The 27,568-nt window shown below is 44.9% G+C and overlaps 1 long non-coding RNA gene across 1 annotated transcript; it reads right to left on the bottom strand.

Moving 5' to 3' along the window:
* Positions 1-10,196: 10,196 nt before the first annotated feature.
* On the bottom strand, positions 10,197-13,094 carry LOC115071154. The gene is made up of 3 exons (XR_003850265.1): positions 12,942-13,094; positions 10,464-10,671; positions 10,197-10,355 (listed from the first exon to the last, which is right to left on the bottom strand). It is a non-coding gene; the product is annotated as an uncharacterized LOC115071154 (long non-coding RNA).
* Between the last annotated feature and the right edge of the window lie 14,474 nt (positions 13,095-27,568).

Here is a 27,568-nt window from a genome sequence, read left to right as displayed (position 1 = left end):
TATCAGCTTCAACTGCTGGAGCCTTGGCTCAACAAGAAAGTATTAATGCCCCGCTTAAAGCAGGTATCTTGATGCTCAATCAATGGGTTGACCTTCTTCAAGAACAAGTGGATATATTAGGACAGATGGCCTTCCTTCCCTGTATACATCGCATGACTGGAATATGTATAACATCTGTAAAGTTTCAGAATTTTTCCCGAGCAGGTAATTTAAATAATGCATGTTGGGTACCTAAATGCCTCATCTGCCTTGCAATATCTCCAGCACCTGTGTCATCACCAGCATAGCCGTCACCTCTACTACTGCCATTGCTGCTGAGATTGCCACTGTGCAGCAGTGGCTGAAGGCTACGCAGGGCACCTTTAGCCTCCTAGAGAATTGGGGGGGCATGGCTTTTTGGGGGTTCCTTTTGGTTGTGGTGTGTGGATGTATGCTGTGGTGCATGATGCGCATGCGGCGGCAGACAGTGGCCCAACGGCAAATGCTCGTCCAAGCTATGGCAGCGCTGGAAGTAGGAGGATCTCCCTCCATTTGGCTAAATATGCTGGACCGGTAGTCAATGACGGGTAAGAACCTCTCATTCGCATACCAACCTAAGGCAGACCGACAATCATGATGTTGCTGAGTTGATGACGGGTAAGGATGCTAAATGAAAGAGGGCAACCTAAGCCAGGCACGGTCCCTTGGCCTCCCTTGGTTTTAATTAAAAAGGGGGAGATGTGGGAAGCAGGTGTGGTCAAGCTGGCCAAGATGGCACCCTAGCTGGCTGCCAAACCTCGTGCCCCTCACTTGTTTGCTCCAACTCACGCAAGCGCTGTAAGCTTGATCACGCGCGCAGCCTGCCTGACATGATACGTCACCGAGCATGATTCTATTGCGTGGCCCAATGATTTGCTGCTCTGCCTGCATGTGAGCCCCGTGCTCATGTCCTGATTGGCTCCGTGTGATGGTCTGATTGTGGGATGGACCTGATGAGGGTATATATTGTGGGATGACGAAGAATAAGGAGGAAAGAATTGCTTGAACCTCACCTTGGCATCCGTGTTGTCCTTTCCTCGGCTCTGCTGGTCAGAGTCTTGGTTTGCGGCAGTCTGATAGTGCAGGAGACCCTGAGAGAATGCAGATGACAAATTGGCATAGTCTGGCCCGGATAAATGAACCACAGCCTTGGGGATATGGGTTTGGGAAAGCAGTGCTGTGCCCGCTGATTCTGAGGCAGGTCAGCTAGGCTCTGATTCCCAAATCCAGGAGTAGCTGCCAGGAACCCAGGGGAGAGGGCAATTAAACCCCATACCCTTAATGGAGTTAGCGATAGTCACATGGGTTATACAATGGATTATAAAACTGTAACTAAAAAGAGGCCAGCCACACAGAAGCGTGGGTCACAGCTATGTTGTAAATGTGGGGGTATGTTGCGGTTATGTGAAGATTTGTTTAAGGTTATCCAGAGGCTAGAAAATCATTTACTGGCTCTGGACTCAGAGTGCCCAGAGAGGGGGCGTGGCCACTTTGCATAATAAAAGATGTGCCCCAGGCAGGGGAAGCTGAAAAGGCCAGGAAAGTCCTGGCAGATGCAGTTGCAGAGCTTGAGAGAAAAAAAAAAGTGGGATACTTTGATTTGTGTGAGGTCCAAGGACTCAGAGGAAAAGACAGATAATAGTAAAAGAGAAAATGACCTAAAAATAAAATAGCTAAGGCTGTCCCTCAGATTCAACCATTCATACAAAAGGGAGAAAAGCTACTGTGCTGTAATTGGGAAATATTCCATACTAAAACTGTTAAAACTAGGAAAAACTTACAAGCAATCAATCAGAGAGCCCCTAGCCATGTGGCTTGAGAGAGTATGGGACATGGGAAGAGATGGTATCAGCCTAAGTCCTTCAGAAGCTTCACAGCTGAGTTATATAACCACCCATCCATCCTTACGATATAGGCTGTTCAACCTAGACCAATGGGGGGGGGAGTAGTCCTTAATGGGTTGGCTGGTTGAAGGCATAAACATACATGGTTGTCACCAGGGGAGACTAACATGATTAGCAGGGGCTGGAGGACTATAGTGAAGGGACAGGCATTATTGAGAGAACTAGGTATGAGAAAAGCAATATATGATGTCCAGTTCACTGAGCGAGATAAGACTGTGTTCACCAGACATAAGAAGGAAAGCTTAATTCAACTGGGACCTCTAGACTGGTATGGGGCTTTAATGGTTTTACCAAGACCTTTAATGCGACAGGATCTTTGTGAAGTGAGACCTTTGTGAAGTGAGCAAATCTAAATGATTCTGACCAGCATGTAAAACGTGTCTGTAAAATAACAGAACACCCTATAAGAGACATAAAAAAGACCAGACTGAAGAAATGGTCCACTTAGGTTATTTGAAGACAAATGTGGGAAAACTTATGTCAAGCCCAAATTCCCAGAGAAAAAATTGATAGAAAACCAAATTCAGTACTAAGGCATTTCTGGAAGAACAGTTTATAAAAGACATTCAAAGGATAAAAACTGTCCCAGCAGTGGTTAAGTATCCCCAAGGAGTAAATGAGATGCATTTCTCTTCTCATAATGCCTATATTAGGGGTGGAAGCAGTTTTTCCCACCAAGTTCTCCCCCCAGCAACTAGGTATGGTCAATGGGGAGATGACAGATATGGCTACAGTCAGGAGGCAGACCCAGGGCCTGCCTGACTCAGGGAACCAACAAGTGGAGTGATGACAGGAGAAGCCCCTGCCTCCTTAGCCCAGTGCAACTGGAACCAACACCTGTAAGTGTATCAAGAATAAAAGAATCCAAAGGAACTCCATGTAAAATCCCCCAAGTATGAAATGACTCCAAAGGGATAACTAAAAATGGTAAGGAGCTAACCAAATTAAAGCCTTGTACCCATGCTATGATACCTAACAAGGATCTATGGAGAAAACTGTTAGTACTAATGGACAAAACCTTTCCATGCTGTGTGAGACCTTGTCTATGATTGATTTAATATATAATGTTAACCTTCCTTTGAGTGTTTTACAGATGTGAAACCTGTTTAAAAGATACCCAAAGAGGCAAAGGCCAGCTATAGCTATAAGATTCTTGGAAGTTTCATGGTTGGGTAGGATGAAGACTGAGACTCTCAAACTATACAACTGTTAAGAAAATTTACAGAACCAGAGGTGGGTTGCTCCCCTATGAGCTGTTGGTCAAAGAGAGATCCTAGAGGTCCTCAAATTCACCAAGGCTATTGCCACTAATGTCGGTTAGAAAGGTCGGTAAGGCCATGTTGCTGAAGACACTGCATGTTGTAAGCATGGGAGAAGACGAGGAGAAGCAAGAAAAACAAAAAAAAAAAAAAAAAAAAAAAAAAAAACCATGCCACTGGACGGATGAGGTTCATATTTCCAGAAGGCATTATGCAGATGATTGGAAAGAAAGGATCCCCTATGATTCTACTCAACAATGGACCCACATGCTGCACACTATGGACATGCCAAGTAATACCTGCAAGTGCAATAATGGCTCAACCAACATACATACAACTGACAAATTTCTAATTGGATAAGGCCCGTTCCTAGGAGTGGAACACACATCTGGTGCTGTAGACCAGGCCAATGCCCTGTGTCGAGAAAGGCTACAGGCCCTAGTGAGGAAGGCATCACAAGTATACTGTTTAATGAATATAATACACCTACTGGGATATCTTCTAGGCATTTGTATTTACATTCATGTTTGTTTAAATGTGTCTACTTCCTTCCATTTGTCTTTATAGTAGAAGAAACACCACTGAGCTAGATCAAAGGCCACGGCTTAAAGACAAATAACGGGGAGGCCCAAGAAGTCATTGTCTCACAACAATGTAAGGGAGATCGCCCTACATCTGTCACCCCCTCCAAGGCTCAGGGACCTTAGTGGAAGATTGGCAGAAAGATTGTAAGAGTGGAGGAAAGGGGTTGAGTGTGTTCCCCAGGGGTCTTGGTTCCTCCAAGAGGTGGGGTCTGCTGTGGAAAATTGACTGTGGCAAGTTAGCCACAGAAGGAGGGGCTTGTGGCTCCATCTTGGAATGGGAGCCATGAACCTCAAGGAACACGCTGCCACAGGTGTGGAGAACATGCGGCAACAGGTGCAGAGATAAAGATGGCCCCGGCATCTCACCCACATTAATAGAGGGGGCATTTACCTACCTGGGGTGAGGCTGCCGGCCCAAGATGAGTGGGTGAAAGTTAATGGAGACTGTGGGTGGGCACGGAAGCAATCTGGAATGGCGGCGGCCTGTCACACAGAGCTGGGTGCTGGGTGCCAGGCATTAGTCTTTGTAAGTTTCCCCACCCCTGAAGATATAGACTATAATAAATTCACATAGAAATATGTTATGTGGTTTGTCTGATAATGCAGGAGACCCCGAGAGAGCTTGGGTGACTCTGTGTGTGTGTGTGTGTGTGTGTGTGTGTTTAAGCATAGTATTGTTTTATATGTTCTCATGTATCAAGCCAAGATATACAAATAATTTGTAAGTATGTTGTATTAGTTGCTTTTTGTTGCTGTGATGAAACACCATGACTGAAAGCAACTTATGGAAGAAAAAGTTTATTTTCGCTTATGGTTCCAGAGGGAGAGTCCGTAAAGGCTGGGGAGACATGGCAGCAGGTGGCCAGAGCAGGAAGCTGAGAGATCACATCTTTAATCACAGACACAAGCAGGACTAGAAGTGGCATCAGGGTATAAACTCACAAAGGTCACACCCAGTCCTGCACTTCCTGCAGCAAGGCTCCACCTCCTAAAGGTTCCATAACCTCTCCAAACAGTGCCACTCATCAGGGGCCAGGTGCTTAAATATATGAGCCTGTAGGGGACATTTCTCATTCTGACTGTCACACAGGTAGGTATACAAGAGATCTTCATTATGAAGATGTCCTTTGGGATGTTTAGAACAGAAGATGTCCAAAAGGCTGGTTTCAGGGGAGGGAAGGCGATCAAAAATGTTGAGAAGTACTGCTTTGGATACTTTTGCAAACTTTTCCATTTTAAAGTATCATCTACCAATTCACTGTGTTAACAGAGGACTAGACGTCCATCTTAGGCTAGCCGTAAGTAAGACAGAGCTATTGGAAGTCCATCACAACTTTCATACAGCTTGACCATTGCATGAAGAGTCTTCCAGTGAGGAACCCTGTGCCAGGTTGTTATAAAATCACAAAGCAGCTTACTGTCCAGAGCTCATGTGTGGAAGCTGTTTCATTACTACCCTGTGATCAGATATCTTTTGTAATAATTGTACTGATAATGACAGGACCACATTTTAGCAAATCAAGACTTCATTCATTGTGAAATGTACCATTATAACTTGACAGCATAGTAGCATGTCACAGACTGTCAGATGTGCCTCAGAAACATCAAAATGTGAAAAAAATATGTACTTTAGTATTATGAAATAAAGAAATAGCAGAAAACCATGAGCCTTTATCATATACCAGGCTACACCTGGCTCATCTTACTGAAAAATTTCAATGTTGATGCCTGTTACCTATGATGATACCTGTTATCAGCTCCAGTGTAGATAAACAAGACTGCCATGGGGCTCCATGAGTAAGGCCACCATACCAGGATAAACCAGACCCTGTGGGAAAAGAAGAAAGTCTAGGATGTCTTCTTTCCATCCCTCCCTCACCTTCCTGCCTTCTTCCTTTGGTGAGGTATTCATTCTTCAAGGTCCCATCTTAAAGTCTCCGCTTGCTATGATTTTTATATAAAATACCCCCAAAAGTCACATGCTGATTTAAGCTCCATTGTCAACTGATGGCTTCTGGGAAGTGATTGGTTCATGAAGGCTCTGGCCTCATTAGTGGATTGGTCTATTCATAATCTGATGGCAATTGTTGACCTGATTATAGGAAGTAGGTCACTGCAGGAGGGGGGTGGCTGGAGTGCTTTGGCCCCTTCCTGTTTCTGTTATGCTTCTTGTTCTCCACTGGATAAAGAAATTCCTCTGTGCTGCATAGCCCTGCCACTGTGATCCCCAAGTTCATGGGGTGATTGTGATTGAGTCCTCTGGAACCATGAGTCAAGATAAATTCTCCTGTTTTTGACACAGTGATGAGAAAAGTCACAAATACAAGTTTTTTCTGTCCTTTCCCCTGTCCATGCTTCCTGGCTACCTGAAGGTGAGCAGCTTTGATCCACATGTGCCCCACCATAATGCTCTGTCTTACAATGGTCAGAAACAAAGAAGCTAAGCAACTGTGAACTGAAATCATGAGACAAACTAAATCGTCTCTCAGTTGAAATTGATTTTCAGAGGTCTTTTGCTACAGAGATGGAAAGTTGACAATGTGTCATCTCCACAAAGCAGTTTATACTTGTATTCCCTGGACCAGGGTAGCACTGTGAACCAATGAATGTAAGAGAGAAATGATGTAACTTGTATTGAAACTAAGAGAAAGCACCTGAGATTCTCTGTACAGAGATGATACTCAACTCAGGGCCCCAGGATACCCCTGTCTCAGCACTCTGGCAAGGTCACATCTGTTTAGCTCCAGTCCTGTTTTCCCACTGTAATATCTTGATATGTGGAAAAGCAGATTCACTTCATTTTGTTCAATGCACAGGGTTTTAGAATGTATATAAAATGGAATGCTTGTATCTTTGGAAGCCATGATGGAGACAGTATTCCTAAGGAAACAGAGAAAGAGTGTTTCTGATAGCATGACATCAGTACACACTCCTGATGTGGAAAGATGGCCCATCTTGAGCCATGCCATTCAGGTTGGATTCTGACTCCTGTATCTCCCAGCTATGGGGATGTGAGTGGAACCTCACCTTCCATAGACCTGGTTTCCCCTTTAGGGAGACCTTGGGGATGGTGGTCTGTGAAACTTGGTCTGCTCAAGTGCAAAGGAATGAGCTCCTTGCTTCCCCTTTCCTGTTTATTTGTGGGTTATATGAACGAGGCTTGGGTATGATACTTACTTAAGTGGTCACACCCAGAGATTTTGAATCCTTTCTTCTTATAAACCAGGGTTTACATGTTCATCTGTGGTTGGAAAGATGCCTAGGAGTCCTAAATGCAGCCTTGGATGGTTCAGCTGCTTCTTTAACAATCTGCTGTGTGACAGTGAGGTTAGACTCATATGTCTATTAGGGTCATAGTCTTCTGCTTGAGGGTCAGTGCAGGGTGGCCTGCTCTGTTTTTAATCTCTCCTTTGCTTGTGATCTGACTGCTCCTCTGTAAAGGATCCTGGCTATCTGGAGTATATTTAGTTCATATGGCTGGGCACTTTGCTAATGATATAGAGACAACCAGTTGTGTAGTTTATATTGGAACTGAGGATTTTGCCTCCCTTCAGAACACAATCTTAAGTATTATTTAAGGCTTCATTGCTTTTGGATAAATACAGAATGTGTTTTTCTATTCCCTTATTCCAGCGTGCAGTTTTTCAAATGGACTGTAACCAGAGCTCTCTCTCTGTTTACATCGGGAACCATCTCAGGTTTACATCCAGAAAGCCTAATAGCATGAGCTGCAAACAATTCAGCAGATGTAGAGGCATGAAAAGAAGTTGTTTCATGAGGATTGTGCAGAACAACAGCGCAAGGCTGTGGCTTGCAGAAGATCTGGGCCAATTTTTTAGGTGGGGGCATTTGCTCCTGCCCACTCCTCTGGCCATTCCTGAGGGCTCAGGTGGTCATCAATCTGCAAAACTGCATGCATGTCAGGTGGAGAGTCTTTCCACATTTGTCTTTTGTAGATTGAGGCACATTTCTAGTAAGAGCTTCTTTTTCCCTAAATTTGGTGTGATATAAAGCTGTTCAGTCATTATGAACAAAACCCAAACAAAGCAAATGCAAATCTCATCAACATGGGTGTCTCCCAGAGCCTACACGGTGCCATTTGACATTTTGTCAATTTCCGCATGTCGTCCCCCTTGGCCCAAACTCCCCTGCTACTGGAAGACTGTTGTGCACCAGCCCCATCCCAGAAAGTTGGGGCAAGGAGAGAAAGCAGTGGGGTGAGAGGGGCCTTGGGTGGTGGTGGTACAATGAGAAGAATCACCCGGGAGACTGTGTCAGTGGACAGCTTGTTTATTATGGTGGAAGCAGAGGTTTATATAGGAAAGTTTCATGGGCAAAGAGGTGGGGTTGGTTTTCTGGTGGGCTTTTGAGGTTACATGGCCTTTGCCTTGTCCTCTGGTCACATGATCTACAAGAGACCTGGTTAGGATTAAAGGATTAGAGATCTAATAGTTTTGCTTGGGGCTGTTGAGTAAGAGACAGTGTATCTAGAATGGAGCATGCCAGTTTCCTGCTGTCCTCACTAGAAGGTCTCTGGCCTGGCAGCCATGCTCTACATTCCAGGTACTCCTGACTCATCCCAACACCATGTGGAAAACTTGGTGCATGTGTTTGAGGCACACTGTGCCGAAAGTCAGAGAGACCTTTTCCTCCCTACTGTTCTGGTTTACTGGATAAGTTCTGTCCATTGAGCAAGTAAGCATTAACTAGTAAATGAGATGGTGTAGCATCTCTGTTTCTTGATGACTTCTGGCATCATGGCATTCTGATTTGGAAAACCATTCCTTCAATACATATGACACATGGTTCCTTAGTACCTGAGTGACTGGCCTTGTCTACAAGAGCTGCTTGTTAGTGCCTTTTCCTAACTCTGTTTTTAGTGACTTCACGCTGGAAGCTTGAACTCAGCCATGGATATATACATCATGGGAATAAGTAAACTCTACAAACCCCTTAAACTCAGGACTGCTTTACCCCTAACCCAGAGAGCTTATTTCTGGATTCTTAACAGCCTTTTATGGCTATCAGTTCTCCATGTTTCAAACCCTAGGAGACAGCGGAGAAGTGCTGGACAGAAAGTCGGCTTCCAGAACGCTGATCTGGGCTGTCACCATCAGATGAAGATGATGACCCAAAGCATACATTTCTGCTGCCTCTGCCTGTAGCACCACTCAGTGGCAAGTTGTAGCTGCTTCTGTGTGAGTTGTGTCTATGCACCTGTGTGTGCCTGTGCTTGTATGTGCATTCATGACCATGCCTATGTCCATGTATACCTGTGTACTTGTGTATGAGTGTTTGTATGGGTGTCTCTGTGTACCTATGTGAGCATATATGTAAGTGTGAATGTGCATGCATAACATGCCAGTTTGTGTGCAACTAACTGTTTGAGCTTGAATATGTGTGTGCATTCATGCAAGTACCTTGGCACATCTCTGTGCCATGTGTACCTGTGTGTAAATGCAAATACATGGCTGTGCACATGTTCATGTGCATAGTTGTTCATCTATGCTTCCATATCTATATGTGGACACACATATGTGCAGGTATGCACAAGAGTATGTATACATATGTATTAATGAAAATGTTACTTTGTGTGGGCAAATCTAAGCATGAGTGCTCCTGTGCAGACCCTGTGTACATGTGTGTCCCTATATGTATGTGTGTGACCTGTTGCTTCAGCAAGCAAGTTCCAGCAGCCTCTGTCCTCTCACCACACATTTTCTGTTTCTCTTCCCATCTGAATGTCAATCAGGCCATGTTGGACCACTCTCTGACAGGTATGGCACAGGGAGAGAGGCCAGGACCAGCCTGTGTTCCTCTTTTAGGGGCTGAGTGGGATGGTGAGTGTTGGCAACTCAAAAACCACACCGAGTCGGGAGTCTTGTCAAGGCAGGAACTCACTTTATTGCGTCAGGCATTACCTTATATAGTTTAATCAAAAAGGGGTGTGGAAAAGGGAAGGGCAAAGGTGTATGTCATCTGGGGCAATGGCTGTGAGCCACTGGGAATTGGCCACGCCAGCTGTGATTGGGGAGAGGCAGTCCAAGGTCGGGCCCTGCTGTGTCACCTCCATGAGGAAGTGACTGGCCAGAGACAGGTTGCCAAACTTTAGTCAGGCTCAGGAAGTTACAGTAGGCCTCGTCATAAGTTATGCCACAATTATGAGGGTCCCGGAGAGCCAACATCTTCCCCCTTTTACTTTTGTTGTAACGGTGGAGAAACACAACCCCTGTCTTAGGTTGTCTCCCCCGTGGAGATCTAACCCATCACTGGGTGTTATGAATCTCATCCTCCAAGGTGCCTCTCCATGCTCTGTCTTAGGTTGCCTCTCCTCAGATACTGAAGTTGCCAGTCCTTGGGTAACCATGATTGTTTTTCATGGCCCCTGTCTTAGGTTCATCAGCCTGGGAGGGTCTTACCCGTCATTGGCCACATGGAGGGCAGGGGATGGGCAATCATATGAAGATGGCCAATCATGGGAGCTTGGCTCCTGACTAGCGAGCCTGTGAAAATGCACCTTGACTTGATGTAATTTGATTGCCTCTATTCTCTGATGAACAAACCCCATGAACTTATTGAATATACAGGGTCTGAAAATAAGGACAAGGAGAAGTGTAAGAAGGGGGCCAAGTAGAGGGAGGAGGTAGGGTAAAAAGCCATGTAAACCGGTCCAGGGTGGGTTTTCTTGAAACTCTCACCTCCTTTTTTCTAAATCTTCTTGGAGTTTTTTAAATCTTATCTTGGACAATCCTGGATCTATTGGCATAAAAGCAGCACTTTTCAGGGCTTTCCATATTGGGCCTCCAGTCGCCTTACTGCAGCATTGGGGTCTCCAAATCCTTGATCACTGGGCGGGATGGGAATCAGAAGTGTCAGGAGTAACACCATCCACATCCTTTATTGTCCCTGAGGGAGAAACAGAGGAGCCATCCTCAGGGCTGAAACACTCCCTGGACGGGTTATCATCATGGCCTCCTTGTTGGGGCAAATATTTAATATCCCTCGCCGGTACCCAGAGGGGTCTCTTTTCATTTTGAGGGAATACACACCCAAACCCTCTTCCCGCTGTAAGAAGTGGGTCTGGTACTCCCCATGCTCCAGAGAGCGGGTCTCTCCATTTGAACAGAATGGAGCTGTAGCTGGTAGATGAGGACCAATGTTTTTGGAAAGGAGACAAATACTTGTCCTCTTTAGAAAAATTTAGAATATTTAAGGTAAATAAGGCCTTTTTTAGGTGATCATGTGGAGGCAGGGACTCCCCCTTTTGTTTTTGTAATTGGATTTTTAGGGTTTGATTGGCTCTCTCCACAATGGTTTGTCCCCTAGGGTTAAAAGGAATACCGTGGAGTGTGAAATCTTCCACGTTTGAAGGAACTCTGAGAAGGGCTTGCTTATAAAGCATGGGCCATTATCTGTTTTAATTTGATCAGGTAGTCCAAGGGTGGCGAAACATTGAAGCATATGGCTGATTGCAGGTTTGGCCTTTTTCCCGGAGTATGCTGTTGCCCAGCAGGCACGCGAGAAGGAATCAACTGACAGGAAGATATACTTAAGTTTTCCAAAAGGGGCATAGTGAGTGACATCAATCTGCCAGAGATTGTTAGGCTGAAGGCCTCTAGGGTTGGTACCCAAATTTTGAAGAGGGGGGACCTGAAGAAAAGGTTGGCAAGATCGACAGGTGTGTATAATTTTCTTTAGGTCTTTGACTGCCAAGTGGGGATATTCATGTCTAAGCCCTCTCCAACTAACATGGGTCAATTGATGAAATTGGGTCACCTCAGAGACTGTGTGACACTGATGTGAAGAGGCCAGTTGATCAGCTATTTTATTTCCTTCTGTCAGAAATCCAGGCAAATTTTGGTGGCCTCTAAGATGATAGAGGTATATTGGATTTACCCTAAGTTTAGGGCATTGATAAGGGTCTGTAGTCCCTCCTGGTTTCCATGTCCCGGGCAGCTACTATCCACTTATCCATGGGTTGATGTCGCAGCCCAGCACAAGCTAGTCTATAGTCAGATGTCATACCATCCCAAACCAGCAACTGGATGAACAGGTCGCTCAATTCCCCTGGGGGAAACTTTCTTTGCAGGCTCTTTTGCACTCTGTCTATAAAGGTGGGGAGGTCCTCTGTGGCCTTTTGAGTAACCCTGGATATGGGAGACTCAGTAGGGCCTTCACCTAGCTTTCCCCAAGACGTAAGGCCGATGGCCCGAACCTGATCCTGATAGGGAGGAGGGATGGCTGCCTGTTGGGCCCCAGTAGCAAACTGATCAGCTGTGCCAGAGAGCATGCCATAAGTAATGGGTATGGGAGGCTGGGCCCTTTGGTTCTCTACGTGGCGGATGCAACATTCTTCACTGAAATAGGCCAGCCACTTAAGGACCATTGGACCTGGGAGCACTGCTTTAACTAAATCTTTCCAGTCCCGTGGCACACACGCCTGATGGGCTAGTCCCTCAAGAATAGTTTCTGCCCAGGGAGAATTGGGACCGTCTTCGACCATGGCCTTCTTTAACTCTTTAAGGTCCTGAGCCTGCCATGGATACCATGCGGTGGGTCTGTCACCTCCTGGGTTAACATTAACAGGGAAAAGGTGAGCAGTCCCCTCCTCAATGACCCCACCCCCCTTGTAAGGGGGTGGAACAGAGGGAGTCCGGAATGGATTGGTCTGTGTTTGTGAAGGCAGAGGGGCTTTACAGGGCCAAGGGGCACTCCCAAAAGGGTCTAGGGAGGGATACAGATGTTTAGATCGATCTGGAGGATCTTTGTGACCCAAGGGCCGGGGATCCAGCTTGGAGTCTGACTGCGCCTCAGGGACTGAATCAGCGGCCTTGGCCGGGGTTGGAGCCTGGGCCTCCACCACCTTTGTCCTTGGTGGGTGTTGGGGAAAGCAGCCCTTTCAGGCAGATACCATGGGGAGTGCTCCCAGAGGGGGGAATCTCTCCCTTTTCTATCTGGGCCCATCTGATTAACTTTTCAACTCTATCCCAAGTATCCCAATCAAAGAGATTGCTCTCCGGAAGCCAGGGTGCGATCTTTAGCAAGCATCCCCATGCCTGGAGAGCTTGGCTGTCTGAGAGGTCAAGGTCCCTGCTTTTGAGCAGGATCCTGAGGGAATCTAAAGAGGGGTCTGGCTTAGAATTGGACTTCCCCATAATTTATGGGAGTACACTCACCCGCAGACCGATTGGCCCGTCAGTGAACTTCGTGATAGGCAGTGCCTCACACGGGGCACCAATTTGTCAGACAGCTCTCCGACAGGTATGGCACAGGGAGAGAGGCCAGGACCAGCCTGTGTTCCTCTCTCAGGGGCTGAGCGGGATGGTGAGTGTTGGTGACTCAAAAACCACACCGAGTCGGGAGTCTTGTCAAGGCAGGAACTCACTTTATTGCATCAGGCATTACCTTATATAGTTTAATCAAAAAGGGGTGTGGAAAAGGGAAGGGCAAAGGTGTATGTCATCTGGGGCAATGGCTGTGAGCCACTGGGAATTGGCCACGCCAGCTGTGATTGGGGAGAGGCAGTCCAAGGTTGGGCCCTGCTGAGTCACCTCCATGAGGAAGTGACTGGCCAGAGACAGGTTGCCAAACTTTAGTCAGGCTCAGGAAGTTACAATAGGCCTCGTCATAAGTTATGCCACAATTATGAGGGTCCCGGAGACCCAACAAGGCTGGGCATTGTCTAGTTTAGGCAAGCAGCTGCTCAGAGCCATTCATGCAGTAGGAGACTGGGGAAGGGAGCTCCCTAGAAGGTGAAGATTGGGGTGCCCCTTTCACATCCTCTCTCCTTGTCTGCCACTGCTTTCTTACCATTCACATGAAAATTCAGAAACTGTAAAGTGGGAGGAATGTTAGGCCAGGGGGGCTAATTCCATCTATTTGTCTGTCAGTGCTGGAGAGTCTATGGACAGACCGTGGGTATCAGAGCCTCAGGAATTCTCTGGGGTCTTCCAAAAGGCTTCTGGCTTCTCACCAGTGAGACTTTGATTGGCCTCAATGGCCTGAGCTTTTGTCCAGAGCTGGTTTCTGTGTTCTCTGCAGTCGGTGCTCCTAGTAGTGGAGGTTTCAGCTCACTGCCAACCTTAGTGTCCCCGGCTGGACTGCTCTGGCCCTGAAGTGAGCTTGTGCTTTGGCTGCCTGCTCACACCTCTGCAGGCTTTACAGATATCAGTTGCTCTAAACCTCTCAGGTATACAGTGAGGAAGGCTCCTCAGGCTCCCATTTCACTCTTGAGAAGACTGTGGTGCCAAGAAGGGAAGTAACCAGGCCCAAATTTCATAGCCAGCAAGTGGCATAATTGGAAAGCCCCAGGCCCTTAGCTGAACTTATGACGATGGCACAACTTTTCCACTTATGTGTTGCTTTCGTCACCTCTAATGTACGTATCTCTTTAACCAAGTTCACAACTCAAATGCAACTTCAAATAACTTCAGATGGAGGCCTGTCTTCCCAGGCAAAGGTGAGGGTTTTGGTAAAATCCATTATCTTGGGGCATGCTTTGTTGTGGCGAGTCAACACCAGTTCCACTTGATGTCTGATTTTTTTTTTTTAAACAAAGGAAGCAATCCTTACTTGATTGGGTTCATTTTCTCCACCAATTAAATAATTAAAGGGCAGAGAATATCTTGGCACAGCAGAAAGCAAACTTTATTACAAGTGGAGAGAGAGAGAGAGAGAGAGAGAGAGAGAGAGAGAGAGAGAGAGAGAGACTCCACAGGTGACGCAGGGACTTGGAAACTGATAAACCCAAAGCTCCTAGGAAGGCTTGGGCCTTTTGTGTTCTTGATGGTAAGGGACAGGCTCCCTCTCCTAATTTTGTATTGGTTGACACGGAAGAGCAGAGAGCGAGCCCATAGATCACAGCTCCAAGCTGAGTGACATAAGTCTGGTTCAGCCTTGGTTTTATCTATACTGGTCCTGATTGCCTGATTGGTCAGTCCTGGGGAAAGGGGTCCTGCTGGCTGGGAGTTGGGGGGGCATGGTGAAGAACTAACAGATCTTTGTCTCAGACCTGTCTGTTTCATCCCATATTTCTCTTCTTTTAAAGAATTTCCTTTTGAAAATGACATTGTAAGGTGGTTTCTATGAGGTGCATTGTTTAGACTTAGGAGGAAGGAGGAATGCTTAACACAGTTAAGCACAAGGCCACAAGCATTCTGCCCTAAGTAAGCAGTTCGTTGTTTTTAATGCCCTTTCTTCCTTTGAGGTGTCTTTACGAAGATAAGCACTATCTCTGCAGGTAGTTTGGATTTTATCAGTTGTGTGGAAGTTTTTCTTGACTCGGCCAGCAGGAAATGCAAACTAGATGCTGGGATGAGGGACTTCTTTTCTTCTCATGCTTTTTTAAGTTTTCCTACCTGTTGTCCTGTCTTACTAAGCTACACAGCCACTCCTGAACAGAAGGCCCAACTCATGAAGGGTTAATGGGAAATATGAAGGTTTTGACCATTGAGAAAATACATTTGCTTATTCAAGTTCTTCTGCTACTGAGCATAACAGGTTTGTTGATTGGTGAGTACAAAGGTGGTATGTAAACCCAGGAGACAGACTAAAGAGTGGGCAAAGGCCTATTACTTGTAGCAAGTAAGAGCACACTGGAGATCATTCTCAAAACAGTGCTTCTCAGATTAAGAAAGCAAGGGGCTTCTATTAAGGGGAAATTATACACATCCATATAGCAAAGACTGGTTATCACATGTAGAAGCAGGCACATTAGTTAGGATGCATCCATGCTCAAAAAATGGTAGACCCAGTGAAGAGAGACTTCTATCAGCCACAAACTATAAAGCAATTCTTGCTTTGCAAACAAGCCTGTCTGCAATCCCTCCATAACCAACCATAAAGTTCTGCAAACAAGACCTTCTGAGATCCCCTACTGGGGAAAGAATACAGACCTCGAATCTTTTCCCATAGTCCTCCTGGAGACTTTTATCCAGAAATTCAGGCCATTATCTGGAAATGCAGGCCTTTACCTGGAAATGTAGGCCTTAGATCCTCTACCCAACCTCCATGATTCTGTTTACAGACAGAAAAGTACTTAAGACCCCTGCTGTGTGCCCAGTATGGCTTCTACAGACTCCCACTGGTCAGGTCACCCATCATTGACTAACAAAAGGTCATGGTGGATTATCTGAGGTTGGTTGCTTTTTCTTTCCTGCCTGTGACTCTTTCAACTCCTAATTCCTAACATTTTGATGCTGAAACTGGGAGAGAGTTCTCAAACATCAAGAACACCTCTGGGCAAAGAATTCAGTATTTGAATGAGTACAGTGGACTCCAGGTCATGTGAGTCGGAGTGACTCAGGGGTTTAAGTATGTTTCTTGTTTCCCTGGAAATTGAAGCCCAAACAATGGAAAAACAACTTTTGAGGGGTGTTAATAGCCCTTAGTTAAAACATCCTCCCCGCCTGCCCTGCGGCTATAAACACAAATCATGGTGTGGTATGCCATGTCTCTAAGAGGATGCTTTAGGGGTGTGTTGAAGAAAAAGCATAGTTTTCACCTCAAAGGGGATAAGAGTTTATTCTGGAGCCAGATAGGAGTGACCATAGCCAGGGAACACAGATTCAGGTTACCCCCAAATTCCATGTTCCAGCGTGGTAACAGTTTCATGAAGTTTTTATAGTAACAGAACAAAGAAAAGTCGTAAATGAAGACACTTCAAGTACATTGGTGGAAGCATTAAGTACGCAGATAAAAGAGAAATCTCAGCTATAGGCTTCAGATGCTCTCTGGTGGCCTTTTGGTTGGTAGAAGCTGGTGGTCTGCTAAATTATATTCCAAAAGGTTTTTATCTGTTAGTCACAGCATATTAAATCAGAAACAGAGATGGGCAAAGAGTGGCTAGTTAAGGGGCTAAAGATGGTTCAAGATAATTAGGCTCCGGACCTGCATCACTCCAAACTCTCCACAATCACTGAAGTTCTAACCACATCAAGCTTCACAGAAGGTTCAGTTCCAAGATGCAGTTTGTTAGGGTTCAGATCTGCAGCAACCCTCTCTCCAGTGCAACAGGACCTCATGGTTTTATAAGCCCTCTGAAAATATAGGAACTGAGTTAATGAGCACCCTGACCATCTGCAGACAAGATAAACAGACTCTTTACACCTTTGACCTGAGACCAGATTACTACAAGAGCTGTTTCAGCACTGTGTGTTTCCCCTTTGATAATCTTAGAAGATAAACAGACCCCTTATCCCATGATCCTGGTCGATGGAAGGGGGTAGTTTGACAGAGGATAGTCTTTCCTGATAAGCCCTGGGCTTTCTCTCTCTTGCCTAACTTCCCACTTTCCACATCCCCCCAAACCCCCATAAAAACCCCCAACCAACAGCCTGTAAACTGTCAGCTCCTCTATCCCAAACTGAGGACTGTCCCATGCATTTTCCTTGCCAATAAACTCTATCCTGCCAGAGTCCTTATCTGTGTCCTGGTGCTTTCTCCTGATTTTGGCTTGATTTACCTATCACAGTTTTTCTGCAAACTTTGGTTCATTTGCAAAAGCATAACTCTCACCTCAAAGGGGATAAGAGATAGTTTATTTTGGAGCCAAATATAAGTGACCATGGCTGGGAACAGATTCAGATTTCCCAAAATGCCATGTTCTGCAGTGGTAACAGTTACATTACATTTTTATAGTAACGGAACATAGAAAAATCATAAATCAAGACACTTCAAATACATTGGTAGATACATTCATTAGGTGGGGCATAGCAAAGCGGGGGTGGGTATGGGGGTGGGTATGGGGGGATGGAGGGGGGGATGTTCTACTACAGGTCTCAGAATCTATGTGATGACAGTCTTAGCTTTTTGATTGGTGAGACCCTAGTGGTCTGCTAGGATAATACATTCTAAAAGGTTTTTATCTGTTAGACACAGGATGTTAGATCAGAAACAGAGAAGGGCAAGGAGTAGCTGTTTAGGGGGCTACAGATGGCCTGAGATAAATGGTAATTAGGCTCTAGATCTGCAACATTCCAAACTCTCCACACTCATTGAAATTCTAATCTATTACCAGCCTTGCAGGAGAAAGTCCAGTCTGTAGACGGAATGTTTTTTTCTGGGCACTTTTAGTCACAGTATGTAACATGCTCTCTTGGGAGGAGTACTAGTACACAGGGTCCTGCAAAGGCATTCCCAAAATCTACCCCAAGTCTGGGCAAATGCTCTAAAGGGGAGTCAGGGATCTTCACAGGAAGCAAAAAGTATTTTATACCAAGTAGGATGCTTTGGGCTATAACAGCCAACTAAACAAAGTCACTCAGGGTCACCGATTATCCCTTCAATAAGAAATCCTGAGCCTTGTAAGTGCTAGAATTGGTGAATTCAGCAATTGAATAACATCATCACAGAACAGGATAATATCTTTGCTAGCTGTAGATTTGAGAGGATTAATATCTAGACTATAGAAAGAATACATAAATCTATAAAACCAAACTCAAGCAACATAACAGGTAGCTGAAATGAATAGATAATTCTCAAAAGACTAAGTACAGATGGCCAATAAACATGAAAAAATGTTCAACCTCAGTAGCCATCAGAGAAATGAAAATCAAAACTTTACTGAGATACCATCATACCCTAGTCAGAATGGCAGTCATCAAGAAAACAAATAATAAAGTTGGGAGTGGTGGCACATGCCTTTAATCCCAGCACTTGGGAGGCAGAGGCAGGCGGATCTCTGTGAGTTCGAGGCCAGCCTGGTCTACATAGTGAGTTCCAGGCCAGCTGGGGCTACGGGGAAACCCTGTTTCAAAAAGACCAAAAAAAAAAGAAAGAAAGAAAAAAGAAAAGAAAACAAGTAATAGCAAATTCTGGCAAGAATGTGCACAAAGGGAATCCTTATACAACCAGCCCTATGGAGATCAATATGGAGAGTTTTCAAAAGACTGAAAAATAGATCTGCCACGTGACCACCATGCCTGAATGATTACTTGAGGAACTTCGAGTCAACAGATACTTGCCCATCGATGTTTATTGTAGCACCGTTCCCAATAGCTAAGGTATGCAGCCAATCTAAGTGTCTAAACCCAAGACTGGTTAAAGAAAATGCAGCCTATAGACACAATGGATTTTTTTTTCAGCCGTAAAGAAGAGTGATGTTATGCTGCTTGCAGGTACTAGTGGAGATAATCACATTAATAAAATTAAGCTACGTTCAGAAAGACAAACCTGCGTGCTTCCTCTCATTTGTGTTTACTGGGTTTTATACAGCTACCTAAAACCACATATACATATGTAAGTGAAGACGGAAATGATACCGCCCCGAGGAAGAAAGACCACAAATGGAGGGGAAGGGTGTAGAAGGAAGGGACGAACATATATAAAATATACACTTGTACAAAGATTTAAAAATTTTAAAATGATATCTGGGCACTTTACCACATCCAAATCAATCAAACAAAAAAGCAATTAATCATCAATTGATGAGTCACCGAAGTCTCCATTTGATCTCCCTTCTCTGCTCTCCTGTGTTTGGCGAGTCCTTTTAGGCTGGCTTTTCCTGCAAAAATGTCTACTGCAATTCTAACCATGCCAGGCAGATGAGAACACTGTTACCTCAGTCCCTTTCTGGAAGCACGGAGTACTTCCCCAGATGTCCTCACCAGGTTCCCTTCTCATGACTACATTCTCTTTCTAAGCTGTACTAGGATTCTCCAGTGCTGTTTGTATATGGAGGCGGAGATGTCTTGAGATCTTTAGTTCAAAGTCCAAGATTCAGGAGTGGTAGATTCTAGTCTGAGTCCACAGGCAGAACAGTGTCCAGCTCCAAATTAATCAGGCTCTGCCTTTTCTTCTGCTTAGATAATGGGCAGATTGGATGAGACCCACTTGCTTTGCGAAGGGCCATCTGCCCTACTCTGTCTTCAATTCAAATAATTCAAATCTCCCCTATAAACACCCTTACAGACACATCCAGAAATAATGATTTATCAAATATCTGGGTGTCCCATGACCAGGTTCAGTTGACACATAACATCAGCCACTCCATAAGCCTCAGTCAATAGTAAAGGGAACTTAATGCCTGACTGGTTTGAACTAATCCAGATTCATGCTGGGGCTAGAGGAAGACCAGCCCCCAGAAATTCAGTCTTCTAATCCCTGAGCTCAGCTGGAATTTTGCTCTCAAAGACAAAGGGAAGGGCTGTTGGACACCTGCATCTCTTTGGTTCATTCAACTCTTGTATGATGCTCTTGAAGCATAAGAGAGGTGTTATTATTGCTGTGGTAATAGATAGCACTTACTAAGGTCAGTCTATACCACATGCTGCTGTCACTTTCCCATAAGATGACAATGCACAACTTTCATTTCATTTCATCATCTTAACTTGGAGCCCCTTGCAGGGGGATTTTTAGGAGAGGAGGAGGAAGAACGCTAGTAGCTGAAATTCCTTAGAAGAGTTCAAGATGAATTCTCTTCATGTCAAATTTGCTGTCTAGAAATAACAGTTTTGTTGTGTTTGGGCTGATTTCTATTTCTTTTCTTTCTAGAAGTTCTTTCTAGCAGTTTCTTTCACCATGGTGTTTTCTACATCGGTTTGCTTTCTTTGATGGTATCCCCAGTATGCACGCCCAGGTGTCAAGGAGAGAGTCAAATGATGTGAAAAGCCAGTCAAGAGGAAAAAAAAAAGGAATGCCTTTTGTAGTTTCACTTGATTTATTTATTATTTATTCATTCATTCATTTATCTAGTTATCTAATTTATTTTTCTTTCAATATGCCTGCAGTCATTATTAACTGACTAGAATTTAAAAAAATATACCATAGAAGGGCTGGAGAGATACTCAGTGGTTAAGAGCTTTTGCAGAGGATCCAGGTTCAGTTCCCAGCACCCACATGGAAGCTAACAACAGTCCATGACTTCAGTTTCAGAGGATCTGACACACTCTTTTGGCCTCTGTAGGCATTGCACGACATGGATGCACCTACATACGTGCAGGCATAACACTAATACACACAAAAATAATAACCTATTTTTTAAAAATGCCATAGACGATACCTTAGTTTGTCCTCATGTCCCCTTAGTCTGGTGTTCCTGTTGCCAGGGTCTCTGCCCTACACAAAATGGGCTGTCTTTTTCTTCAGTCCAGCTCTCAAAGAAGACTTTGCAGGGTCACAGGGAACTATCGGCTTCTGTGAAGTGTTTCCTAACAGTTGGATCTCACAAATAGTATTCTCCAGGCACAGGCTACCATATCGATACAGGAATTCCAGGGTGTCTTTGAAAGCTGACGGAGCATTTCTTGGCTCTATTGAGCTTAGCTTGAGAGACTAGCATCCCGGAAACTCAACGGCCACCAAAGCTACCTCAAGCCAGAGGCTTTTGGGTTCTTGTCTGAAATTCGCAGACCACAGAGGGTGAGCTTTAGAAAGGGATATTTATTAAAGGGAGCTTAGGATAGAGAAGTAGAGCTCCTGTACAGCAGGAGGAGTCCCCGGGAATGGGATGCCACTGGGCCTCATTCCCTAGGAGTTAATAAGGATTTAGTGAAGGGAGGAGGGAGGAGGAGATGAGCTGGTCAGTCCAGTTCTCATTCCAGGTGTCCAGGTCCCTCGAGGTCCTGGTCATGTCCTCAGCATGTCTTCCAAGAGCAGGGTATTACTTCAGAAAAAAAAAAAAAAAGCGAGAAGGAAAAGAACCAAACCCCTCACCGGCCTCCCCAGCCTCTGGCTATGGTGGAACCAGTGGCATCTTTAGATTGGATAGTTCTGGCATCTATGGCCTCAGTTGGGGCAAATCACTAGTGAATATAATGAATTTCCAGCTCTCAATCGGAAGAGAAACTGGTAATTTTTATTTTGGGGTCTTTTTACCCTAACCTGCCTAACCAATTTCTGTCTCCTGCTCTTATCACCGTTTACCAAGAGATCATAAATCAGTTATCTGTCAGGGTGGGTACCTTCTTACTGATCTTGTGGAAATCACAGGTGCAGACTTATTTATTTGCCGGTTTCAGGTTTGGCTGTTCCCTTGCAATGCTTGGTCCCGCAATCCTCAGCGTTCACCCAAGCTTTGCTGGGCTTCAAAAGGTGCCACTGAAGATAGGGCAGATGTGAAGGACCTGGAACATCTTGCAGATTTTGGGCTCACAGGACTGATACCTCGGAGTCTGATGGAAAGTGCTGATTCGGGTTCTCTGGGTTCGCAGAAGCTGTAGACATCCTAGCTCTTCAAATCTCAGTTCTGCACATCTGCCTAGATTCCTTGTGATGTGCTGAACTTTCTCACAGATAAGCTTCCTCCTTGTCTCTCAAAACATCTTTCGGGTAAAGTTTCTTGGGTGCTCCACCTTCACATCTAGAATTCCTTTGTGTTTTCTGAAGGGTTTCTAACCCAGCAGGAACTTTTCTTTCCAACACCCTCCATGGTTCCAGCCATGGACTAGAAAAGAGGCTACTGTTTATTTGTTGATTTATTCTGAATTGGTACTTATAATCTTAAAGAAAAAACAAGCATATGAACGTTCCCTTGAAAGCCAGTTTGCCTCCCACCTGAAAGCCTGTGTAAATCAGCTTGCCTGGGAACCCACTCCTGTGAATTAATGAACTATCATTATGCAAAAGTCTGTTCAGCTAGTTCTTGGAGTCCCACAGAGTTTTCTTTGCTTCCTTCCCCTACACCCCCCCCCCAAACCCTTTCTCATATCCCTGATACACTCTGATGTGCTAGGTCCTAACGAATCTCTGAAGTCATTTCCAGTCCATTCACTGGCCCTCCTGGAACCAGATGAGCTAACTGCTGGCTTCCTTGATGGCGTTGTCTCCTCTGCTCTGTCTGCATCTTCTTTACAAGTCTTTTCCACAGACTGTATCACTGACTGAATTATGTCCCCTCAAATATTTCCTTCCTCCTTCCATTCTTTTCTTTTTTCTATTTTTGAGAGTCTCTACGTAGCCAGGCTGGCCTCTAACTCACCACCTTCTCACCTTAGCCTCCCAAGTGATGGGATTACAGACATGTACCACCATACCCAACTCAAGTTCTCTCAAATTTATACATTGAAGTTCTAACACAGAGACTTAAAACCAGACTATATTTAATGATGGGGTCTTTAAAGAGGGGGGGTGAGGGTTAATGAGGTCTTTAGGGTGTTCTCTAATCCAGTAAGATTGGCATCCTGTAGAAGAGATTAATCCACAGTATACTCAGAGGTGCGATCATGTGGAGAAAATGGTCACCCATAAGCCATGGAAGAGGCTTCAGAAGAAACCAGACTTACACCTTGACATTCTTTAGGACTGTGAGAAAACAAGTGTCTATTGTTGAAGCCTCCCAGTTGGTGCCATTTTGTTATGGTGGCTCTAGAGAGAACTCTTATCTTCTACCTAAAATCAAGTTACTCCCTTGTTCAAGGCTTTTCAAGAGCTCCTGGGCTCACTCAGGGTCCTGCTGCTCTGGTGCTACATGCCCCTCCTGTCCTCCCTCCACGCTCCCTGCTTCAGTTTCTGCTTGTCTGATTTCCAGTCCATGGACATGGCTCTGCACCTTTGCATAACTGTTTCTTCCATGGTCTGTACTTCCAACCTCTTGCTCTCCCATCTCTATCTGTCAAAATCACATCATCTTCTGAGAGCCATACACTCTCCCAAAGGCACATGTGAGTGGATGACCCCTTCACCTCCCCGCATCACCTGGTAAAATTCCATGGCAGTCTATCTGACATGCATCCCCTTTGCGGTGTACCGGATGACCTTCCTCTTGACTGACATTCTGGAGTGAGTAGCTTATGTTCACTAATATGGGTAGATGAAATGGCAGGCCAGATTGGTATCCAGGAAAAAAAAAAAAAAAAAAAAAAAACTGGGCCAGAAATAAAACAATTTCCATAGAAAATGAGAAGTGGCAAACGTGGTTTAAAGTGATGCCGACCCTGAGACGACCCAGGAGGAAGTGCGACTAGTGCAAAGGCTTCCTAGCTCCCTCTGCAGCACACTGAAAACGTAGCTAAGGCTACTTGGGATAGAATTTTGGGTGGTTATTCTGAGATGTTTTCTGAGAGGAAAACATTTGATCCTTGGAGACAACTTGACAGGTACCTCACCTTGGAAAGCTAGCTGGCTGGAGGGATTTCTGAAGCGCTTTTACTCTGAGACTTGCTTGCTACAAGTGATCAAAGGCAAAACCAGCCATGGCATCTCCTTTCCATCTGTTCCTTGGGCTTTGACTAGGGTGAAAAGCTAATCGGAACCAAAACACAAGAAAAAAACCAAACAAAGATAGTGCTTCTCCCCTGGACTCATGAAAAGCCAGGAGAAGACCTTCTCATTTCTGCACGAGGAAAATGAGATCTGAAACTCTTAGTCATGTGAAAATGTGAAATCTGGTAGGATTCCCCTGCATCTTTTATTATACATGTGCTTGTGTGTGTGTGTGTGTGTGTTTGTGTGTGTGTGTGTGTGTGTGTGTGTGTGGTGTTCCTGCATACGGAGGCCACAGGAAAACCTTGGGTGTTACTCCTTAGGCATCATCTATCTTTTTCTCTCACTGCCTTGCACTTTCAGATTAGGCTGGGCAGCCTGTCCAGCAGCTCCCAGGGATCCACCTGTCTCCACCTCCCCAGCACTGGGATTGCAACCATGTGCCACCTCACTCTGGTTTTATGTGGGTTCTGGGATTTGAACTCAGGTCTTTGTCCTGGCAAAGCAAGCACTTTATCTTCTGAGCCATTCTCCACCAGTGAGGCTTAAAGGACCAAGTCTTCCTCCCTCCCTCCCTCTTTCTCCCTCCCTCCCTCCCTCCTTTCCTTTTTTTTCTTTCTTTCTCCCCTGATCTCAGAAGTAAGGCCTACTGTTAGGGGGCTTGAGTGTCTCTCTTGCTAAAGCCAAGAACTTCCTGGAAGAAGGCTGTCAAGCTGGAGACATGGATAGGCTGACGTCAGGATCTCTACAGCAGTAGGATTGGGCACGTTTCCAACCTGGGTTATTAAGGTCCTGATTTACAGGCCAAGTGCTTTGAGCTGGGTTCCCCCAATATAGCAGACCAGGGAGCCTGTGCAAGGAATTTATGAAGAAAGGGCCATTAGGAAAAAGGAGGAGGGGTCAGGCAGGGAGTTCAGTAAAGACAGGGTGTCCCCAGATTAGTTCTCTGCCAATCCCAGAGTAGCTGTGTAGCATGACTCCGACTACAGAACTGGTCCCTCTTGTGGTCATTTGTCACTGGCCATTGTGCTGGAGGTTGGGTAACTTCCCACCAGGACAGGAGGAACATGACTTCAGAGACGGGAGCAACTGGGAGTTAACAGCTGAGCTTGTCTGCCCCAGCCATTAGCACAAAGTATATCTGAAGTGCTTGGGACCAGCAAGCAAAATGCACTTCTGTTCTACACATACCTTTTAAGTGGAACCCAAAGGTAATGTTATACAATTTCTAAATAAGGTCACATTCGGAAATGCTGGGAGTTGGGACTCCAATGCATGGCACTATGTTGGGCAGGGGGAGAATGACCTTTTACCTCTTCATTGCAGCCAACATATTTCAGCAACTAGGGCAGTGCTGCCTCCCAGCTGGCACGGAGGATCACAAGCAGTACCAGCTCCATGTGGAAACTGCTTCTGGGGAAAGGAACTTTACCATAATATTTCATTAAATTTATTTATTCTCAGGAAGGGTATATGTGTGGGTGTCCTTGGGCCATGGTGCCCATGAGGAGGTCAGAGGACAATTTGCCTGAGTCAGCAAGCACCTTTATCTGCTGAATCATGGGAATCATGAGGCAAAATAAATCTTTACTCCTTTTAGTTGATTTTCTCAGACATTTTGTGATGGGGCAGAAAGTTAATGGAGTTCTCAAAGATGATTCTATAAAGATGATCAAGGTTTTTTTTCCTTAGTTTTAATTTTGAACTTTAGTGATCTAACCCATGTGACATACGAGGATCAAATTTGCCATTGTCAACCACATGGGCCCCTAGATATTTTTGAACAGTATTATTGAGATACGTAACTAATTCACATGCATTCATGTTAAGGGCACAATTCAGCTGTTTTTTAATTTAGTCAGTTTGATGAGCATCACAATCAATTTAGGGCATTCTGTCTCCCTTGAAGAAACATCGTACTCATTAACAGTCACTCCCTGCTTCCTCCAACCACCTCCTTGCTCTCTACAAACCAACCACAGACCTACACAACTACAAATCTAATTTCTACCTCAGTAGATTTGCCCGCTCTGGACAATTTATAGAAGTGGAATGAGAGATGCCTTTTAGGACTGGCTGCTGTCACTTAGAAAAATGTTTCAAAGTCATTTCATTTCTTATTGCTGAATAATATGATATTTGGGTTGTATCACTTTTATTTATCCAACCATTGAATGATGGGTGTTTGGGTCTTTTTGACAGAATCCAGCAGTTTTTAGCAGTGTCCTTGCTTTCTGGTGTGGAGTTCTTGTTCATATGTGTCTAGGCCTGGAAGACCCTGTTCTCCAAGTAGCACTTACTCCCTTGAGTGAGAATGGAATGTCAAGACTAAACTATTAGTCAGGGCATGCTGGTGCCACTGGGCTGTCTACTAATTACAGAACCTGTAGTTAGATGCAGGTGTAACATTTTTGTTTATTCATTGGCTGTTTCAGATGAAATCTACCTAGAGTTAATCCTGCAGTTTCCAGTTCAAATTAGGGCCATGCATGGGGTTTTGCTTACCCTCATCAGTTTTACTGTATTTTTGTAATGATAAGAATCAAAACCAGTTTTTTGTTTGTTTGTTTGTTTGTTTTTGTTTTTTGGTCTTTTTGAGGCAGGGTCTTCCTGGAGCCCCAGCTGACCTGCAACTCGCAATGTAGACCAGGCTGGCCTTGAACTCAGAGATTCGCCTGCCTCTGCCTACCAAGTGCTGGGATTAAAGGCGTGTGCCACCGTGCCCGGCTCAAAACCTGCTTTTTTCTACTCTAAAATTCTGCTTCTCAGTGATATCAAAGTAATTATTCACTTACAATGCCCTGTAACCCCCCCACAGCACATGTGTTTACATACAAGTACGCACATATCCAACCACGTGAGCGAGCGGAGCACAGACTCTCTCTCTCTCTCTTCATAACACCAACACTTAAGGAGTAATAAAGTGACTGAAAACAGTTTGAGATCTGCTAGTGTTTTTTTTTTCCCCCAGAGTTTCACTGTGTTATAAACTTGCTGTGTAGACCCAGATGGCTTTGAACTCACAGAGATCCTCCTGCCTCTGCTTCCCCAGTGCTGGGGTTAAAGGCGTGCACCATCACCCTTGCCTTCTGCTAGTTATTGTTGCACTATAAGTTTGTCACCAGAGATGTGTGGCTGGAAATTGTAGCAGCACTTGGGTAGTTCTGTGTGATGGCACCATTAACAGTGCGGTTAACTTCATTTGGTTCATTTCCTTTTTTATTTCTAAAGATTGCTTTTTCAATTTCTAATTTTCTTGTATATTGTGCTGTAAACTTAAATCTATACAATAAGATTTATGTAAGTAAGTTTAGCTTTTATTTCTTTGTTTATCTGTGTATGGGTACATGGTCATATGTGCCCACACCTGTGTGTGTGGTGTGTGGTGTGTGTGTGTGTGTGTGTGTGTGGGGTGTGTGTGTGTGTGTGTGTGGGGTGTGTGTGGTGTGTGTGTGTGTGGTGTGTGTGGTGTGTGTGGTGTGTGTGTGGTGTGTGTGGTGTGTGTGGTGTGTGTGTGGTGTGTGTGGTGTGTGGTGTGTGTGTGTGTGTGTGTGTGTGTGAAGAAGCCACATTCATGAAGGTTCAGAGGTTCAGAAACCTCTGAATAGGCTCATCTGAGCTGTACCCAAGAGAGTACGTATATTAATACGCATGACATATATAG

The sequence above is a fragment of the Nannospalax galili genome, unplaced genomic scaffold (assembly GCF_000622305.1).
Source record: "Nannospalax galili isolate Female #2095 unplaced genomic scaffold, S.galili_v1.0 scaffold698, whole genome shotgun sequence".
Classification (NCBI taxonomy): Eukaryota; Metazoa; Chordata; class Mammalia; order Rodentia; family Spalacidae; genus Nannospalax; species Nannospalax galili.
This window is presented reverse-complemented; position numbering and strand designations above follow the sequence as displayed.